We start from the raw sequence: 22,068 nt of genomic DNA on the forward strand, positions 1-22,068 counted from the left end.
GGTTCAGGAGGGTAATACGGAAAACCGTGCTGAATCCCAACGACCTCGTATCACTAACAGTCGAGATGACAAGCATCTTATCCGCATGGCTGTAACGGATCGTGCAGCCACGTCTCGATCCCTGAGTCAACAGATGGGGACGTTTGTAAGACAACAACCATCGCCTTACTGGAGTATCACCCGTTGTGATGGTATGGCGTGCCATTTGTTACACGTCTCCGTCACCTCTTTTCGCATTGACGGCACTTAGAACACTGGACGTTACGTTTCAGATGTGTTACGACCCGTTGCTCCACCTCTCATTCGATCCCTGTGAAACCCTATATTTCAGCAGGATAATGCTCGACTGCATGTTGCAGGAGCTATACGGGCCTTTCTGGATACAGAAACTGTTCGACTGCTGCCCTGGCCAGCAAATTCTCCAGATCTCTAACCAACTGAAAACGTCTGCTCAATGGTGGCCGAGCAAGTAGCTCGTCACAATACCCCAGTCACTGCTCTTGATGAACTGTGGTATCGTGTTGAAGCTGCATGGGCAGCTGTATCTGTACACGCCACGCAAGCTCTGTTTGACTCAATGCCCAGGCGTATCAAGGCCGTTATCACGGCCAGAAGTGGTTGTTTTAGGTACTGATTTCTCAGGATCAATGCACCCAAATTGCGTGAAAATGTAATCACATGTCAGTTCTAGTATAATATATTTGTCCAATGAATACCCGTTTTTAATCTGCATTTCTTCTTGGTGTAGCAATTTTAATGTCCAGTAGTGTATACTGGACAGTAATACAGCCCATTAACAGTCTGCCGTTGGCGAGCGGTCTACTTTAGGATAACATAATCACAGATGTACACGAAAAACACAATTACATCCACGTTTCTCGGCTTCTGACGAAATTTAGTTAGTCGGGATGACGTACAACAACGTCACTCGGTTGTTTGGTGTTTGAAGTGCGGCTCATGCTATCCGTTTTTTTATGCGATTGTTCTCATTCGCAGGCGTTCCTTCAGAACGTGCAGGTCAGTCATATGCTCTAAGCATCTCAGGACAGCTCATGAATCGTTTGGCGTCGATCACTGCCCTATAGCAAGGTAAGAGCACACAGTTCTTCTGTGTGCTCGGTGCTCGGTTCGTAATGATCGCATATTCTAATTCTGTTATATTCGCTTAACGGTCTGTTAACCGCTGTGTAAGTTCGCTGACAATGTTTGTTAAGAAGCATTTAAAGTTTCTTTCGTGCTCTCTTATGATCTAACGAATATGCGTCTCACGTTTCCATTTGTTTTCTGTCCCGTGCTATTTTCTAATGAGCTCATCCTATCTCACTCGGCGCGGTTTTGAAGCGACACACAGGTTATTTCCTGGTTCTCTCTGGCGTGATCGCTCATTTCCTTGGAGCAATGTGAATGCGCTTTAGTAAAATGTTTTAATTTTCAACCCCTTGCTATTCTATTCTGCAACATACCTGAAGCTGACCATGCCTTACATTTCGATATCTGATTTCGGAATCTCTGTCTGACCAGGACGTAATCCTGATGAAACTCTCAGTCGATCGTTCCCAAAATATACCCTCTCCTCTTGTGATTCTTAAAAAAAAACGTATTCGCTAAAGGCAACTGAAAATTGTTGCCTGAACTCAGTTGGTCTTTCTCCTCCCTCATCCCTATTGCCAGTCTTCTGCTGCTTACCACACAATTATGCCTACCTGAACTATTGTTGTCGACGTTGGTTTGCTGTCGAATCTGATGAGAAAGAGACTATCGATGATCTGTTCACGGCAGTTCTCTAACGTTCTGTTCTATTCACAAGGGATCCTACTCCTCTTATACCACTTTCTGCTGCTGTTGATATTGCCCTACAATCGTCTGACCAGAAATCCTTATCTGTACTCCACTTCACAGCACTAACCTCCACTATATCTTGATTTAGCTCTTGCATTTCGCTTTTCAGACTTTCCACCATCCCACCTAAGTTCAAAGTGCTAACATTATATGCTTCCACTCTCAGAATAATACCCAGTCATTGATTATCCATCTTTTTCTCATGATCACCTACAACCTCGAGAACCGAATGGGCCACTTATCTTCTGACAATGGGTACATCATCATGAAACGTCTTGAGCTGATAGCCGCATGTCCTGTGGAATCACATTATGTGTTTTCAGTTTATTAATTTCTATTGCCTTCTGCACCCTCGTGCCGTTGATTATTGCCGATTGTTCCGCCTTCCAGCTGAAATTTCCCAACCCAGAGGCAAGACAGTGCCCCGATACTCTGTTCGCTCCTCCGCCCTCTTTTACAACGCCTTTGGTGTAAAAGGTGTGACTTCTTATGTCTGGAGCTTTCGGACGGCATTGATGATAACTTTTATTCAAAATATAGGCAGTCGGGCATTGTTCGAACACAGGACGTAGGCCACTTTTATGAGTAGTCAAAGACACTACACCTATTTCTCTTACTAAACAATTGTCAGTGCAGTGTATATTATATATTCGTATTTAGTTGATTATTTTACAGACCACCCTGTGCCCCAACTCAGAAAATGCAAACAAAAGTATTCCGAACGTCAGACTGACATCGGACACATCGAATAATATTTCTGATGGAAAATAGACCAGACCAGCAATTATTTAAGGATAGTTATTTAAGAGCAGTTATTTAATGGTAATGGAATGAACATCAGGTAGTGTATTTCTTTCGATAACGGTAATAAAAGATTTCCAGATTGAGTCCCTGTTCAAAATAGCATATCATCACGAACAATATATTATCCAGAAATAGCTTGGACTTCGAAGAAGAAAGAATATTATGTGCACTGCTATGAATACGATAATCTTTCGGTAATAATATAGATAAGAACACTGACTGACGCATTTCACCATCTGGCAGTAGCGATACAGCGTCGATCATTATGGGGTCGCTGAAGTCTTAATTTCTTCTCTCACAGCAAGATGAGTCAAAATGAGTTTCCTGATCATTTGAGCCACGTATCACTGGTAATCCCACAAAGAGTGATGTTTATATTTCACAACACATAATGAAAAAAATTGTCGGCATCGTGTCAAAGACCACTCCTTATTAACCACATTAGACGATCACAAATTAGTAAGCAAGAAAATTTATTGTCTGTGAATAAGTATGTGACTTCAGTGCAGTAAGTCTCATCAGAACTACTTTTTGTGGATCAGTAAATTATTTAAACTATTAAACTACCCGTAGCATTTTCCCGTTTTGTGTTGTCGGCGTAAGTTATTTAAATTACTGTCTTCGTAATTGAAATTGTAGTGCGGTCAGACTAGCCGCTGAGTGAAGCAGACTGGTTTCGTATCTAGGTGGTTTATATCGTCAGACGGTATTTGTTAGGTCTACCAATAAACTGTGTTGTAATGACAGACGTAGGAGATCACTAATTGACCCGAAAAGCTGTGACTGTTTCACAGATGTAGAAATTACTTTTAGATGGATTTGATAAACATCATTACAAGTTATACTAACGGCAGCTGAACTAACGGTCCTTGTGTGAAGGCCTAAGACGGAATCTACCGAATCAAAAACAGTTTCGGTACCAGCCGGTCATATCGTCTCACCGCACCTGATGGTACAATGCACACACGTTAGTTCGTGGTGTACACAACAATGGGAACCGCTTACAAGCGGTAAGGTGGTTTCCGAGGAAACAAGGCACTTCAGTTGGTTAACCATGGCTGACGTGAAGAGAAGCGATCCAATTGCTATCCCGCTGCCTCGAGACTTTATCCACTGGAAGTTACAGGCCCAGGTAAGCCTCGTGTACTTCTCTTAGTAGAGCTGTGTGAGAAAGATCCCGGTAGTGTCTAGACCAGGAATTACGGGAGTGCATGAAGGAACTTCTGCATAGGTGTTACGTAGCTGCGCAGATGTTAAAGGTCGAGACATGACGACGATAGCGTTTTTTTTTTTTTTTTAGGTGGTTATCGTTCTCTTGCATATACGAGGCGTAGTAAGGTGTAAACAGCCATTTGCTAGAGAAAATCACTTATTTTTGTCTCATAAAGCGAGGCCGCAGTGTAATTACAAACTAACGACAGATAGGGATCTTTTTCAAGCTTGCGTTGTACTGGCCATTGCTTTTCCATATGAACGGCCATGTAAACCGTTCGTGTGTTGTGACTACACCGGGTAGCGATCAGCAGTTCATTTGTTGAGGTGTTCCTAAGCAGTCTCACTGCTATGAACATAACGATCCCAAAAATGGAGCAAGGCTTCAATGTTAATATACAGATGTATTTTGTTTCGCATACATTTAGCCCACGCACTCTCTCTCTCTCTCTCTCTCTCTCTCTCTCTCTCTCTCTCTCTCTGTTTATCTCCCTTTGGCTCGTTCCTGCTTCTATTTGGATGAAAATCTATTTCACTCTTGACAATTTGCGTCACGTATCGTGTTCCAGGAGAATATATCCATGCAGTATAGTAACTTTAAAGTAGTGAAGGCATTATAAAAATTTTGTTTTTAAATAAAGAATTGTTCCAGATATCAGATATTGTTATTTTATTTTCTAGGGACGAAGATTAGTGTTTGAGCGATCTAAGATTCCGCTGGTACACTCGTATACGAGATTCGAATTGGAGGATTTTCTGTTCGCTGTTCATTATGACGTACATCCTGTCGATACTCACCCTTGGGATGGAGAGTGGCCTGGACTGCCGGAATATTACTGTAAGTACCTAAAATTTCTCGGGGATGGGAATAAGTGATACTGTTATTGTGTTAATTCTGGCCTCGGTAAGGAAAACATTAACTGGAGTATTCTGAGCCAGAGAAATGTTGCTGGAGCGCAATGTGTCGATACAGATGTTAGTAGTGATAACCTCCTACTTGTTTCGCTTCCTACTTCCCCTCTCCACCTTCAGATTACTTACAATCCTGTATTATTAGTATACAATGCGAAGAGTACTGTTGGTAGAGGCTTAAAATAGCGATTTGTAAAGTACTCTTATTTTCTCCACGAATAGTGACTTTTAACTGACGCAGCTATTCTCTTACAGGCGCCGGATTCTACCGACCTCCGCCCCAAGGTGTGCCAGTGGACGCAGAGTCCCGCAGACGTCGACCGCTGGAAGTGGTGACTGAGGAGGACGAGGCGTGTCCAGGCAACGCGCAGACGTGGGAGGGCGGAGACGTGCCAGCGCTGGACACGTCCGGCGAGAAGCAGCTGTCTCCAGACCTGGTGGGTGCCGAGGGAGACGCAGGAGAAGAGAGAGAGAGGCTGACGTGCGGTTGTGGCTTCTGGCGTTGGCTGAAGAAGATGTTTTGTGTTCGACGACGTTAGGGGCACTCCAGCACCTCTCGCCCAGGTTAGTCTCCAAACTAGCAGTAGTACACAATAATAGAAATTTCAGAATAACTTTCGTTTGTGATGAGTTTCCAAACTACGTTCTATCGAAATAAAAGAGCACATTTTTGTCGCAGCCTTTTGCAATTTTTCATCTTCTTTTCAAATCAGTTATTGCATGTCTGCTCTTAGTTCAGCGATCAATTTTCTTTTGTTACAGTTTTTGTCAGCACCCACATCGTGCTAGAGAACAGATGAAACAAAACCTGTCGAGCGATTTGATCCAAAGGCAACGTCACCAGCCTGCTGTAAATAATGTACATAACATGTAAATACGTTGATTACTGTTCTGGATGTTTGTTCTTAAAATACCTACGTATTAAATTTGTTTTCCACTTTTATTCCTGCGTCTTATTTGTAGAAGATTTAGCAGTGCTTGTAGTCATTCCCACAAAGTAGTTCCGCATTTTATGGGACAAGTAACCAAATACAGAAAGTGCCCAGAGAACAACAGTAAATCGAACATTCACCAATCGTTTTTCCGATCATCTCTCTCTGCCTGTCTCTCTCTCTCTCTCTCTCTCTCTCTCTCTCTCTCTCTCTCTCTCTCTCTCTCTCTCTCTCCTGCCACCCCATCTGTAAGATACATACACGCTCACGCACACACACACACACACACACGCACACACACACATACTCATATGTATATATATCCTCATGAAAAGATTGGAAAATAATCGAATGAGCTCTCATGTAATTGATAGTCCTTTCGAGTTCAAACTCTTATTACTCGGCATGTTTGCTACAGATACCTTCTACTATTATACAGGACAATTGAAACTTAGTTCAGTGATCACAATCTGCCGTAACTGCATAGCGAAATATCGACAGGACCCTTTTTTTATATCCTTTCTAGTCCTTGTATGTGACATCCCTAGGTACCAGGAACAACTTATAACGAATACTCCATATCACACCATACCAGAAGCAGAGGCAGTGCTAACAGATAAGTCACACTGCTTGAATAATCACAGAAATTAATGTGCGACGTACGAAGAACGCATTCCTTAGGACAGTGTGGCGAAATTTGATGTTGATGGGCTATGGCAACAGATGAATTGCGCTAGTGCCTTTACTAACAGCCCGACATCGCAAGCAACGCGTCTTTTGTGCTAGCGACGATATTGGTTGGTCGCGGTTTTAGGCGCGCAGTCCGGAACCGTGCGACTGCTACCGTCGGAAGTTCTAATCCTGCCTCGGGCATGGATGTGTGTGATGTCCTTTGGTTAGTTAGGTTTAAGTAGTTCTAAGTTCTAGCGGACTGATGACCACAGCAGTTGCGTCCCATAGTGCTCAGAGCCATTTGAACCATTTTGATATTGGTTGGACCCTAGACAACTTGAAAATCGTGGTCTGGTCAGGTGAGTCCAGATTTTTGTACGAAAGAGTTTATGGTAGTTTTCTAATGTGTCATGAACCCCACGAAGCCATGGATTGGAGGTGTCAACAAGTCACTCTGCAAACTATGGGTGGCTCTGTAATGATGTCGGATGTGTTTAAGTGGAATAGAATCAATCTTTTAATCCAAATCGATCATTAACTGGGAACAGTAATGTTCGGATACTTAGAGGTCATTTGCAGCAACATTCTATAGAATGTTTATGGATGGAAATTCACCATGTCACCATCCACAGTTGTTCCCGGTTGGTTTGATGGACATTCAGGACAGTTCGAGCGAATGGTTTGGCCACCAAGATCCCCCTAAATAGTTCCAATCGAACGTGAATCACATCGAACATTTATGGGACGTAATCGGGAAGTGAGCTGGTGTACAAAATCCTGCACCGACAACACTTACGCAGTTACGGACGGCCATAGATGCAGCATGCGCCAGTATATCTGCAGTGGACTTCCATAGACTCCATGTTGCTGCACTTAAGCTGGAAAAGAAGGTCCGACACGTTATTAGTTGGTATCATACGAGTTTCGTCACCTCAGTATGCTCTGTAAGCGGAGGGTACCACGAATCTCTACTAGTCGATTTCTTTCGTTTTCCACTGTAAACAGGGCAAACGAGAAACGACTGGTCTACAAGCCTCTGTAGATGGCTGTCTTCTTGGTCCCTTTGTGAAATGTATGTTAGCAGTGGTAGAATCACTTTGCTAATGGCGGTTGTTTAAATGTGCACAACAGTGTCTTGCGAAAAGATGGTCGTCTTTCCTCCAGAGATACCCACGTTTGAATTCACGAGGCATCTCCGTAACAGTTGCATGCTGATTCACCCTAGCGGTAACAAATATTCCAGCGAACTCTGAATTGCTTTCATGTCTTTCTCTAATATGACCAGATATGGATCCCAGTCACTCCAGCGGTATTCAAGAATGGGTCTTAATATAATTCTATTTGCAGCCTGTTTCTGCATAAGAGCTACTCTTCCCCAATATATTCCCAATAAAATGAAACAAACAATTAGTGAAATTCAAACGTAGAGCTTTGTTCAGTGGTGTGTTAGAAACTGTAAAACCGGAATCTGCTAGTACCCCGTTTAGTGCGTTCTGATGGATAGCAATCCTCAAAGAGCATGAGAAATGTGTTAAGGAAAGGATTACATTTGTCATATGTGTTATCTGCACTATAGACATCCTGCTACTACAGTACCTTAATGAGGTTTGAAAAATCTCTATTGCCGTTGGATTAGCTTTTCTACATAGTTTGTATTGATATGCGACATTTGTCTGAGTACAAAAGCTTTTTAGTGTTACTGTTCCCCTGCACCTTGGTTAAAAAAAAACAGTCTGCGTCATATCATACTAGTTTAGGAGATCTACTAACATCCTTTTTCTTGTACTATCATGTACAAAATTGATATAGAAATCACAACATAACACTCATTTTTGGTACTTCCTAAAAAACGCAACAATGAACCACCTCTAGCTTGAGCAGAAGTATTCTGAAATGCAAAAACTACTTGCAAAATAAACAGCTAATCTGCATCCTGGTAATGGAAGCCTATGAATTGTCAAATTATTTCAGTGGTACTCCGATACATAAATAATGTCAGATTAACCATCTATAGGTAGATCACTGACTTTATCTCTAATACCTTTAATATTTTAATGAAATATTCTGTTTCCTTCTCTACAATAAATGTGTGCTGTGGTGCATCGAAAACTACTACTGGACTCTCAGAAGGTTCCAATGGTAGACCGTGTGAAGGGTTACTCCCCTGGACATTATTCGGCATGGTTCCTGTTGTATTCAAAACGATGCAGTGTCTGTGGTTCATTCTCAATGTGAAGGTGTAAGTGTTAAAGCAAACCTGCCGTGGTGCTTCGGAAACTACTACTGGACGCCGAGGAAAGGTTCCAAGCACAGACCGTTTGAAGCGTTACTCCCTTGGACTGAAGTCGGCATGGTGTTTGTTGTATTTAATCCGAATGCAATTTCTGTGTTTCATCATTTATGTGAATGTCAAGGGGTAACAGTAAACTTGCAGTGGTGCATCGGACACAACTCGACTCCCAAAAAAGGTTCCAAGCACAGACCGCTTGAAGCGTTACTCGCCTACACAGTAGCCGATATGGAGCCTGTTGTATTCAATCCCGATGAAATTTCTGTGTTTCATATTTAATGTGAAGCTGCAACGTTTACCGTAAACCTGGAACGTGCATCGGAAACAACTACTGGAGTCCCAGAAGAGGTTCCAAACTCAGACCGTCTGAAGCGTTAATTGCCTGGACAATAATCGGCATGGTGACGGTTGTATTTAAAACGATGCTATTGCTGTGTTTCATCGTCAATGTGAAGGTCCAAGGGTTACAGTTACCCTGCAGTGGTGCATCGGAAGCTACTACTACACTCCTAGGAAAGCTTCAGAGCACAGCCCATTTGAAGCGATACTCGACTGGACAGAGGTCGGGATGGGTCCTGTTGTACTCAATCCCGACGAAACTTCAGTGTTTTATTATCAATGTGAATGTCCAAGTGTTACAGTAAAACACCCTGAAGTTAGGTGTAGTTTCCAATGCACCACTGCAGGTTTACTGTAACGCTTGGACCTTCACAATGAATACGAAACACAGAAATTCCATCGGGAGTGAATACAACTAGCACTATGCCGACTTCTGCCCCACCGAATAACGATTAGAACGGTCTGTGCCCTGAAACTTTATTGGGAGTCGAGTCGTTCTTACCGATGCACCACAGCAGGTTTACTGCAATCTTATGACCTTCATCCTGACGATGAAACACAGATATTGCATAGGGATTGAATACAAGAGGCACCACGACGACTTCTGTCCGGCCGAGTAATGCTTAAGACGTTCGGTGCTTGGAACCTTTCTCAGGAGGCCCCTAGTAGATTCCGCTGCACCTGCAGTGGTGCATCGGAAACTACTACTGGACTCCCAGGAAAGTTTCAAAGCACAGACAGTTTCAAGAGTTACTCCCCTCGTTAGAAGTCGGCATAGTGCCGGCTGTATTCAATCAAAATGGAATTTCCGTGATTCATCGTCAATGTGAAGGTATAAGGGTTAAGGGTCTGCGGTTGTAACCTTTGTTGGGAGTCGAGTAGTAGTTTCCGATGCACTACTGCAGGTTCACTGTAATCCTAGGACCTTCAAATTCCGGAGAAACACAGAAATTGCATCGTATTGAATACAACAGGCACCATGCTGACTTCTGTCCAGGGGAGCAACGCTTCAAACGATGTGTTCTTGGAACATTTTCTGGGCGGCTATTAGTAGTTTCCGATGCACCACTGCAAGTTTAACATAACCCTAGGATCTTCACATTCACTATGGGTCACAGAAATTGCATCGGGATTGAATACAGTCGGCGTCATTCCGACTTCTGTCCAAGGGAGTAACACTCGAACTGGTCTGTGCTTGGAATCTTTCCTGGGACTCCAGTAGAAAACCACTGCTAGTATTCAGTACCCTTTGGACCTTCACGTTGACGATGAAACACATAAATTGCATCGCGATTGAATACAAACAGGTACTAAGCCCAATTCTGTGCAGGCGAGAAACGCTTCTAACGGTATGTTCTTTGAACCATTCCTAGGACTGATGCAGTAGATACCGATGCTCCGCTCCAGGTCTACTGTAACCCGTGGATCTCCATACAGACGATGAAACACTGAAGTTGCATCGGGTTTGAGTAAAACGGGCACAGTGCCAACTCCTGTCCAGGGGTGTAAGTCGGCAAACGGCCTCTGCTCGAAACCTTTCCTGGGAGCTAATTAGTTGCTTCCGACAACCACTGCAGTTTTACTGTAACCCTTGGACCATCGCACTGACAATGAAACACAGATATTGCATCGGGATTGAATACAACAGGCATTATGACACCTTCTGTGCATTCAGGTAAAGCTCGAAAAGGTCTGAGCTTGGTACCTTACCTCGGAACCAGTAGTAATTTTAATGCACCACTGCAGGCTTACTCTAATCCTTGGACCTTCACGATGACGATAAAATACAGAAATTGCATCAGACAAAATACATCAGGCACCATGCCGACCTCTGTCCAGGCGAGTAACGCTTCAAACGGTCTGTGCTTGGAGCCTTTCCTGGTAGTCCAGTAGTAGTTACCAATGCACCACTGCATGTTACGTGAAACCTTCGGACCTTCACAATGATAATGAAGCATGGTATTTGCTTCAGGATTGAATACAACGGGCGCCGTGCCGAATAATGTCCAGGCGAGTAACGCTTCAAACGGTCTGTGCTTGGAGCCGTTAAAATCACTTCAGTAGTTGTTTCGGATGCTCCATTCCAGGATTACTGTAACCCTTGGACCTTGAAAATGACGATGAAACACAGAAGTAGCCGACTTCTGCATCGGAACCAACTACTGAGCTCCCAGGAAAGTTTACAAGCAGAGTCCGTTTGCAGAGTTACAGGTATACTGTAACCCTTGGACCTCCACATTGACGATGAAACACAGAAATTGCATCGGGATACAATACAACAAAAACCATGCCGACTTCTGTCAGGCGAGTAACGCTTGAAAGGGTCTGTGCTTGGAAACATTCCTGGGAGTCCAGTAGTAGTTTGCGATGCACCACTGCAGGTTTACTGTAATGCTTCGACCCTCACATTGACGAAGGATCACAGAACTTGCATCTGGATTGAATACAACCGACACTATGCCGACTACTGCCAGGGGAGTAACGCTTCAAACGGTCTGTAATTGGAACCTTTCCTGGTTGTCCAGTGGTAGTTTCCAATGCACACCTGCGGGTGTACTGTAACCCTAGGTCATTCATAACGAATATGAAACACAGATATAGCATCGGATTTGAATACAACGGGCCCGATGCCGACGTCTGTCTGGGAAGTAACGCTACAAACTGCCAGTGTTGGGATCCTTACTTCGAGTCCAGTAATAGTTTCCGATGCACTACTGCAGGTTTCCTGTAAACCTTGGACATTTACATTGACGATGAAACACAGAATATGCATCAGATTTAATACAACTGGAACCACGCCGAATTCGGTCCAGGGGAGTAACGTTTCAAACTGTCTGTGCTTGGAATCTTTCCTGGTTGTCCAGTGGTAGTTTCCAATGCACACCTGCAGGTTTACTGTAACCATAGGTCATTCTCAACGAATATGAAACACATAAATAGCATCGGATTTGAATACAACGGGCACGATGCCGACGTCTGTCTGGGTAGTAACGCTTCAAACTGCATGTGTTGGAACCCTTACTTCGAGTCCAGTAATGGTTTCCGATACACTACTGCAGGTTTACTGTAAACCTTGGACATTTACATTGGCGATGAAACACAGAATATGCATCAGATTTAATACAACAGGGGAGTAACGCTTTAAACGGTCTGCGCTTGGAACCGTACATGGAAGCCCAGTACTACTTTCCGATGCACGACATCTGTTTTACTGTATCACTTGGACTTTCACATTGACGATGAAACACTGAAATTGCATCATTAATGAATACAACAGGCACTACGCCGAAATCTGTCTAGGCGAGTAACGCTTCGAACGGTCTGTGCTTGGAGCCGTTCCAATCACTTCAGTAGTTGTTTCCGATGCTCCAATCCAGGTTTACTGTAACCGTTGGAAATTCACATTGACGATGAAACTCAGAAGTTGCATCGAGGTTGAATAACAAAGGCACAATGCCAACTTCTGTCCAGGGGTTTAACGCTGCAAACGGTCTCCACTTGGTATATTTCCTAGGAGTCCGGTAGTAGTTTCCGATGCACCACTACACGATAACTGTAACCCTATGACCTTCACATTGACGATGAAACACAGAAACTGCAACGGAATTGATTACAATAGGCACCATACCAACTTTTGTCCAGGCGAGTAACGCTTGAAAAGGTCTGTGCTTGTAAACTTTCCTGAGAGTCCAGTAGTAGTTTCCGATGCACCACCGCAAGTTTACTGTAATCCTTGGGCTCTCACATTGACGAACGATCACACAAATTGCTTCGGGACCGAATACATACGACACCATGCCTACTTCTGTCTGGTGGACTAACGTTTCTGTGCTTAGAACACTTCCTGGCTTTCCAAAAGCAGTTTCCGATGCTCCATTCCAGGATTGCTGTAACCCTTGGAACTTCAAAATGACGATGAAACACAGAAGTAGCATCGGCGTTGAATTAAAAAGGCACAGTGCCGACTTCTGCATCGCAAACAACTAATGAGCTCCCAGGCAAGTTTACAAGCAGAGACTGTTTGCAGAGTTACAGGTTTACTGTAACCCTTGGACCTTCACATTGACGATGACACACAGAAATTACATCGCACTAAATACGTCAGGCACCATGCCGGCTTCTGTCCAGGCGAGTAACGCTACAAATTGTCTGTGCTTGGACCCATTCTTGGGAGTTGTTAGTGATGCACCACTACTGGTTTACTGTATTCCTAATACCGTCACGTTGACGATAAATCACAGACATTACCTCGGGATTAAATACGATAATGACCATCCCGATTCTGCCCAAGCGAGTATCGCTTGAAACGCTCTGTGCTCTGAACCATTCCTAGGAGTCCAATAGTAGCTTCCTGTCTACCACTGCAGGTGGTGAAGATGAATCACAGCAACTGCATCGTAATTAATACAACTGCCACTATGCCGACTTCTGTCCTGGCGACTAATGCTACAAACGGCGTGTGCTTGGAACCTGTCTCAGGAGTCGACTAGTAGTTTCCGATGCACGACATCTGTTTTACTGTATCACTTGGACTTTCACATTGACGATAAAACACCGAAATATCATCGGGATTGAATACAACAGGCACCATGCCGAAGTCTAGCCAGGTCTCTGTTTGGATCCTTTCCTGCGAGTCCCGTAGCATTTTACATGCACCACTGCAGGTTTACTGTAACCCTTGGACCTTTAAATTGACCATGAAACACAGAAATTTCATCGGTATTGTATACAAACAGCACCTTGACGACTTATGTCCAGGTGTGTTAATCTTCAAACTTCTGTGCTTGTAATCTTTCTCCGGAGTCAAGTTTTTTTTTTTTTTTTTTTTTCGATGCTCCACTGCAGATTTACTGTAGCCCTCGGACATTCACATTGACAATGCAACCCAGAAATTGCATCTGGATTGAATACAACAGGCACCATGCCAACTTCTGTCGAGGCGGGTAACGATTCAAACGGTCTGTGCTTGGAACCTTTCCTGGGAGTCCAGTAGCAGTTTCTGATGCTCCACTACAGGATTACTGTAACCCTTGGACATCCACATAGACGATGAAACGCAGAAATTGCATCGGATTGAATACAACGCGCTCTATTCCGACTTCTGTCAAGGCGACTAACGCTTTAAACGGTCTGTGTTTGCACCTCTACAGGGTGTCCAGTAGTAGTTTCAGAAGCACCACCGACGGTTTACTATAACCCTTTGGACCTTCACAATGCATATGAAACACAGAAATTGCAGTGGATTCAATACAACGAGCACCTTGCCCACTTCTGTTCAGGCGAGTAACGCTTCAGACGCTCTGTGCTAGGAACCTTCCCTGCACTAATGCAGGTTTATTGTAACTTTTGGAGCTGCACATTGACCATGAAACACAGAAGATGCAACGGCTGAATACAAAAGCCTTCTTGCCAACTTCTGTCCAGGCGAATAGTGGTTTAAACGGTCTCTGCTTGAACATCTCCGGCGAGACCAATAGTTGTTTCCGATATACCACTGTAGGTTTACTGTAACTCTTGCACATTCATAATGAATATGAAACACAGAAATTGCACCAGGATTCATTAAAACAGGCACCATGCCGACATCTGTACAGGCGAGAACCGCTTCGAACGGTCCGTGCTTGTATCCTTTCTTTGGAGTCTAATAGTAGTTTCTGATGCACAAATTTAGTTTTACTGTAAACCTTACACGTTCATATTAACGACGAAACACCGAAATTTTAACCTTTCCTGGGAGTTCAGAAGTCGTTCCCGATATACCACGGCAGATTTACTGTAACACTTAGACCTTCCCAATGAATGAGAAACACAGAAATTGCATCAGACTGAATACAACACATAATGCCGACTTCCGCCCATGCGAGTACGCTCCAAACGTTCTGTGCTTGAAAACTTTCCTCGGACTGCAGAAGTAGTTTGTGATGCACCACTGCTCGTTATCTTGGGACTTCAGTAGTCGTTCCCGATGGACCACTGCAGATTTACTGTAACCCATGGACCTTCATACTGACGATGAAATACAGATATTGCCGTCACAATGAATATGGATGACAGATATTGCATTGGGATTGAATACCACAGGCATAATGCCGACTTCTGTCCAGGTGAATAACGCTCCAAACGGTCTGGGTTTGGAACCTTCCCTGGGAGTTCAGTAGTAGTAACCGATGTACCACTTTAGGTTTATTTTAACCCTTAGACCTTCAAATTGGCGACGATACACAGAAATTGCATCTGATTGAATACAACAGGTATAATGCCGACTTGTGACCAGGCGAGTACGCTCCAAATGTTCTGAGCTTGGAAACTTTCCTGTGAGTGCAGAAGTAGTAGCCGATGCACTAATGCAGGTTTATTGTAAATCTTGGACTTCACATTGACCACGAAACACAGAAAATGCAAACTTCTGTCAAGGCGAACAGTGGTTTAAAAGGTCTCTGCTTGAACCTCCATGGCGAGACCAATAGTTGTTTCCGATGCACCACTGTAGGTTTACTGTAACTCTTGCACATTCACGATGAATATGAAACACAGAAATGCATTGGGATTCATTACAACAAGCACCATGACGTCTTCTGTCCAGGCGAGAACCGCTTCAAACGGTCTGTGCTCGGATCCTTTCGTTGGAGTCTCATAACAGATTCTGATGCACCACTTCAGTTTTACTTTAACCCTTACTCGTTCACATTGACTACGAAACACCGAAATTGGAACCTTTCCGGGGAGTTCAGTAGTCGTTCCCGATATACCACTGCAGATTTACTGAACCCATGGACCTTCATACCTGACGATAAAACACAGAAATTGCATTGGATTCAATACACAGCAGCCATCTTACCGACTTCTGTTCAGGCGAGTAACGCTTCAAATAGTCCGTACTTTACATCATTACTGGGAGTCTGCTAGTAGTTTCCGATTCACTACTGCAGGTTTACTGTAAGGCTTAGACCTTAACGTTGACGATGAATACATAAATTTTTTCGTACTGATTCCAACAGGCACCATGCCGACATTTGCCAAAGCGGGTAACGCATTAACGGTCTGTGCTTGAAACCTCTCCTAAGACACCAGTAGTAGTTTCCGACTTACGACTGCAGGTTTACTGTTACCTTTAGACCTTCCCATAGACGATAAAACACAGATATTACTTCGGATTGACTTCCGTCTAGGCGAATAGCGTTCCAGACGGTCTGTGTCTCGAACCTGTCCTTGGAGTTCAGTCGTAGTTTCCGATGCACAACTGCAGGTCTACTCTAATCCTTGAACCTTCTCATTGACGATGGAACACAGAAATTGCATCGGACTGAATCCAACAGGCACCATTCCGTCTTCCATCCAGGCGAGTAACGCTACAAACGGAATGTGCCTGGAACCTTTCCTACGACTTCTGTGGTAGTTCCCGATGCACCACAGCAGATTTACTGTAGCCCTTGGACCTTCACAATGAATATGAGAGACACAAATTGTATCGGAATTGAATACAACAAGCACCATGACTAATTATGTCGAGGCGAGTAACGCTCAAACAGTCTATGCTTGGAATCCTACCTGGGAGTCAATGCTTTTTTTTTCCGACGCACCACTGCAGGTTTACTGTGATTCTCATACCTTCACATTGACTTAGAAACACAGAAATTGCATCGGGCTGAATACAACAATCACTGTGCCGGCTTCTTTCCAGGCTAGTAACGCTTCAAACGGTCTGTGCTTGGAACCTTTCCTTGGATTCAAGTAGTAGATTCTGATGCACCACTGCAGGTTAACTGAATCACTTGGAACTTGACATTGATGATGAAACACAGAAATGCTATCGGATTGACTACAACAGCGACCATGCCGACTTATGTCCAGGCGAGTAACGCTTTCAACGGTCTGGGCTTGGAACCTTTCCTGAGAGTCCAGTAGCAGTTCCCGAAGCACCAGAAATCAATGTTTTACTGTTACTTCACAATTTTCAAGTTTATCTATATTTTGTAACTGTTTCTTCGCTCCCTTGGCATAGAGTTGGCTGAAGTACGCCTGCAATTTGGTGGGCCCCCACTTACGGCTGAAATGTCTCCTGGAGAGCAGTAACTTCTGTATGTGGTATTAAATCGACGTGGATTGCAGTGTCATCCCATGCAATTACTTTGTGACCCTCCGCATATCTTCTGGTTCTGTAACTGATTCTTGCTTTAATATGACTTGCTGTGACTGTTTTTCCTCATACTGTTGAAGATCTTGATGTAATTGACTCAGGGCTCTGAAATATTATTCATTCATGTCCTACCGCCACTTCGCATTACCTGCCGTGTTTGCCTTTACATATTTAGTAGAGGTCGTATTGATTTTTTGATGCTATGAATTTCGCATTGTGGTTTATTTCTCCCGATAACTTAAATTTTTTCCAAATCTGAATTACTGATTACTTCGTTATTTTCAATAACAGTCTGCCGAATTTTAGCTGCTACGTTATATAAGTGATGTGTTATTTTTTTTTGGGGGGGGGGGGGGGGGATGTTTGGATTTTCAGCTGTCGATTAGTCCATATTCTCACAATGTTGGGTTCCAAGTTTTAATTTACATTGTGAGCCTGAGCTGCTTGGGGCATTCCCCTTTTAATGGTCAATGACAGAATGGACGTTGTTCTGATGGCGCGCCAAAGTGGAGAATGGCGAGGAAAATATTCCTAATTGCTTTCACTTATCTTTGCTCCTCCTCTTCTAGGTTTTCCTTCCCCTGACACATGTTTATCCTTTTCACGCATAGCTCTTCCTTGATGTGCTAGTTAGAAGGAAGGTGGAAGGTACTGTGGTACCTGCCCTTTATACGACTCCTACTCACACTGGCAGGCTGATAGTTGTCACCATCCGGTTCAACATGATGGCGAACTTAACACCTTGGTACATGGGGCCCTTGTCATCTCGGACCCTGAGAGTTTGTGAGCTTAGGTAGTCCTTCTCGAAGTCACCTTTCTTCAGAATGCTTACAGTGAAAGACAGATAGACGTAGCGGTATCGACCAACTTTTCTTCGGGTGAATGATGATAATACAGAAGTGGCCCAAAGACTACGGCCATTTTCATTAAGGCGGGGGTCATTTCTAACACGACTGGTCATATTTAGCGGAAATATGACGTAAATTGTGTTATTTGCCCACAGGTTGCTTTTAGGTTCCGTTAAGGATTATCTTGGTATGTCACAAGAGGATGTCTACTTATTCCTCATAGTTGTGAGTTGTGGCATGTCATAAATTGGTCAGGCTATCACGACGCTGGAAGACCAGCATATTGCGCACGTACCACACACATGTTTAGAATAGCCAAGCAAATCCGCTGTTGCAGAACATTGACTTGACACCGGTCAACCTATAGAATATAATAAAGTGCAGATTATAACATGCAGTTCCAGCTATTGTGAAAGCGCTATTAAGGAAGCAGTTGAAATAAAATTAGGAAGTAGCTTTATCAACAGGGATGGCGGTTTTCGTTTAAAAACTGCATAGAGTCCCGCGCTCCTTGGTCAAGAAACAGAAGGACAGAGTTTATGCTACCACACCAACTGATTATTAATTCCACTGTAGGTAACTTCTGACGTCGGCCACATTTGGTTTGTGATGGCGCTAGTGTTTACAGCGTGTGTAAGTGTGATCATATAGGATTTCTCTGAGAACCGAGGTTTTAAATTCCCTTGTACAGCGCTTACTTGATGCAGTTTGCCTTGAGGATGGCATTTTTGAGTATTAATTAACTGTGGTGGCGTATTATGCAAAATGAACTTTTATGTGAGGATCATTTTTATATACCATACTTGCGAAGATAATCTCTCCAAACTTAATCTGTTAATTTACCTTTCGGCATGTTGTTTACCACTTAAAAGTGAAATGGGACACAAACAAACAAGTTGGTATTGCATTATTTTCCCTCTGTACGTAGCCGCCAAATTTCGTCGAGATCTCTTATTGGCATTTTGGGAATATTTCATGTAAGCAAAACACTGTTTTACTGTTCCTTCACAATTTTCAAGTGCCGCCGTTGAGACCACACACCGGATGTGTTATCAACTAATGATTTTTTAATGTTTAAATAATGATCACTGCTACGTTATTTACCTTATAAATTCGTTTGCAGTAGTTGATCCGTCAGGCTGGAAGATTTTATTTTATGGATGTTTTTAATCTTATATATTTTATACTGGCTTTTATACAATTGTATGTTTTACCCTCGGTTCAGCTTCGACACACGAGGCCTCGGCTAAAGAGATTCTTAGGTTTTTAAGCTGCTAAAAGACACCTCCATTTTTTTTTCTTTTTGTAGCTCTCTTATCAGAAACTCGAGAACGGCCGCAATAAATCTCGGCGCATCAGCTTGAAAGCAGTGCTATGTTATTGACTCGTCGCTGAGAAACTTAAGTATAGAACTCACAGAACATTCAAAATTTTATAAATTTATTTTTGTAATGATAGTTTAGTCAGATAAAGTTTAGACCACAGAATATTAAGCCACCAGGACCGTCATGACCTGCTTCTCTTCTCTCTGGCACTAAACATTAATCCTTTTTTTTAAAATTATGACTTAGGGTTAGTGCTACGATGATTTAAAAGTTCATACCATCGTATCTCTGCCACCAGCAGTCATCAACCCGAAAAGAAACTATCATGAATGAATGAGCATTGTTGTATTGAAAGATGGCACCGAATATTTCATCAAAATATTAAAGGCATTAGAGATCAATTCAGTGATTTACTTATAGATGTTGTCTCTGACATTATTTATGTATCGGAGTACCACTTAATTAATTTGACAATTCATAGGCTTCCTGTAACAGGATACAGATTAGCTGGTTATTTAGCAAGTAGTTCTTGCATTTCAGAATACTTCTGCTCAAGCTACAGGTGGTTCATTGTTGCATTTTTTAGGAACTACCAAAAATGAGTGTTATGTTGTGATATCTATATCAATTTTGTATATGATAGTAAAGAAAAAAGGTGAAAAAGGATGTTAATAGATCTCCTAAACTCTTATGATATGACGCCGACTGCATTTTTTTTTTTTTTTAAACCAAGGTGCAGGGGAACAGCACACAAAAAAGCTTTTGTACTCGGACAAATGTCACATATCATTACAAACTATGTAGAAAAGCTAATCCAACGGAAATAGAGATTTTTTTAACCTCGTTATGGTACTGTAGTAGCAGAATGTCTATAGTGCAGATAACACATATGACAAATGTAATCCTTTCCTTAACAAATTTCTCATGCTCTTTGGGAGTTGCTATCCATCAGAACGTACTAAACGGGGTACTAGCAGTAAAAGGTAGCTTGGGTGGCTGACTAGTGGGATAAGGATATCATGTAGAACAAAGCGGGAATTATAGCAAAATGTTAGAAGTACTCAGAATCAAGCTACAGTAGCCCAGTGCAAGTTGTTGATTACAAAATATTACACCAGAAGTGGGATCATTACGGTATATACGGAATAGCTCACAATTGCTTCACCTCTTACTTTAACAACAGACAATAATAGGTCATAATTCACAGTGTTGAGAATGGCTGTGAATTGGAGTCTGAGTTTGATACAGTCAAATGGGAGTGGCCCCAGGGATCAGTGATGGAGTCACACCTGTTCCTCATTTATATAAATGATTTGCCCTCTAGTATCGCGGGTAATTCTAAAATATTTCTAAAACATTTTTGTTTCCTGTGACACTAGCTTGGTAGCATAGGACGTTGAGCGCAACATTGACTCCGTTTCAAATACGTAAGTTCATGGCATGCAGAAAGTAAACTATCGTTAAACCACAGTAAGAGTAAGTTTTTACAGTTTCTAACACACAATTCAACAAACCGTATCGTTTTAATTCCACAAATTGTTCGTTTCGTTTTATTGGGAATATATTGGGGAAGAGTAGCTCTTATGCAAAAACAGGCTGCAAATAGAATTGCATTACGACCAATTCTTGAATGCTGTTGGAGTGACTGGGATCCACATCAGGTCATATTAGAGAAAGACATCAAAGCAATTCAGAGTTCGCTGGAATATTTGCTATCGGTAGGGTGAATCAGCATTCAAGTGTTACGGAGATGCCTCTTGAAATCAAAAGTGGGAATCTCTGTAGGAAAGACGCCCCTTTTTTCGCGAGTCACTGTTGCGGACATTTAGAGAACCGCCATCTGCAAAGTGATTCTACCACTCCTAACATACATTTCACGAAGGGACCAAGAAGACAGCCATCTATAGAGGCTTGTAGACCAGTCGTTTCTCGTTTGCTCCGTTTACAGTGGAAAAGGAAAGAAATCGACTAGTAGAATTCTGGACTCACCTGACCAGACCACGGTTTTCAAATTGTCTAGGGTCCAACCAATATCAGCGGTAGCTCAAAACACGCGTTGCTTGCGATGTCGGGCTGTTAGTAAAGGCAGTAGCGCAATTCATCTGCTGCCATAGCCCATCAACATCAAATTTCGCCACACTGTCCCAAGGAATACGTTCTTCGTACATCGCACTTTAATTTCTGTGATTATTCAAGCAGTGTGACTTTTCTGTTAGCACTGCCTCTGCTTCTGGTGTCGGACGTTAAGGGAAGGACGGCGGTAACTGCTGTGCCCGTGATGAGAGGCATTCCTGAAATTTGGTATTCTTGGAACACTCTTGACACTGGGTATCTCGGAATCATGAATTGGTTCAAATGGCTCTGAGCACTATGGGACTCAACTGCTGTGGTCATCAGTCCCCTAGAACTTAGAACTACTTAAACCTAACTAACCTAAGGACATCACACACATCCATGCGCGAGGCAGGATTCGAACCTGCGACCGTAGCAGTCGCACGGTCCCGGACTGCGCACCTAGAACCGCGAGAACGCCGCGGCCTGCGGAATCATGAGTTCTCTAACTTTTTCCGAAATGGAATGTCCTATGAGTCTAGTTCCAACTCCCAATTCGCGTTCAAATTCCGTTAATCCCGTCGTGCGGAATAAATCACGGCGAAATCCTTTCACCTGAATCACCTGAGAACAAATGAGAGTGCCGTCAATGCACTGCACTTTTACATCATGCAACGTGCAACTACTGTAATCTGCAAACGTGCAT

This window comes from Schistocerca serialis, chromosome 4 (genome assembly GCF_023864345.2).
Source record: "Schistocerca serialis cubense isolate TAMUIC-IGC-003099 chromosome 4, iqSchSeri2.2, whole genome shotgun sequence".
In the NCBI taxonomy this organism is placed as follows: Eukaryota; Metazoa; Arthropoda; class Insecta; order Orthoptera; family Acrididae; genus Schistocerca; species Schistocerca serialis.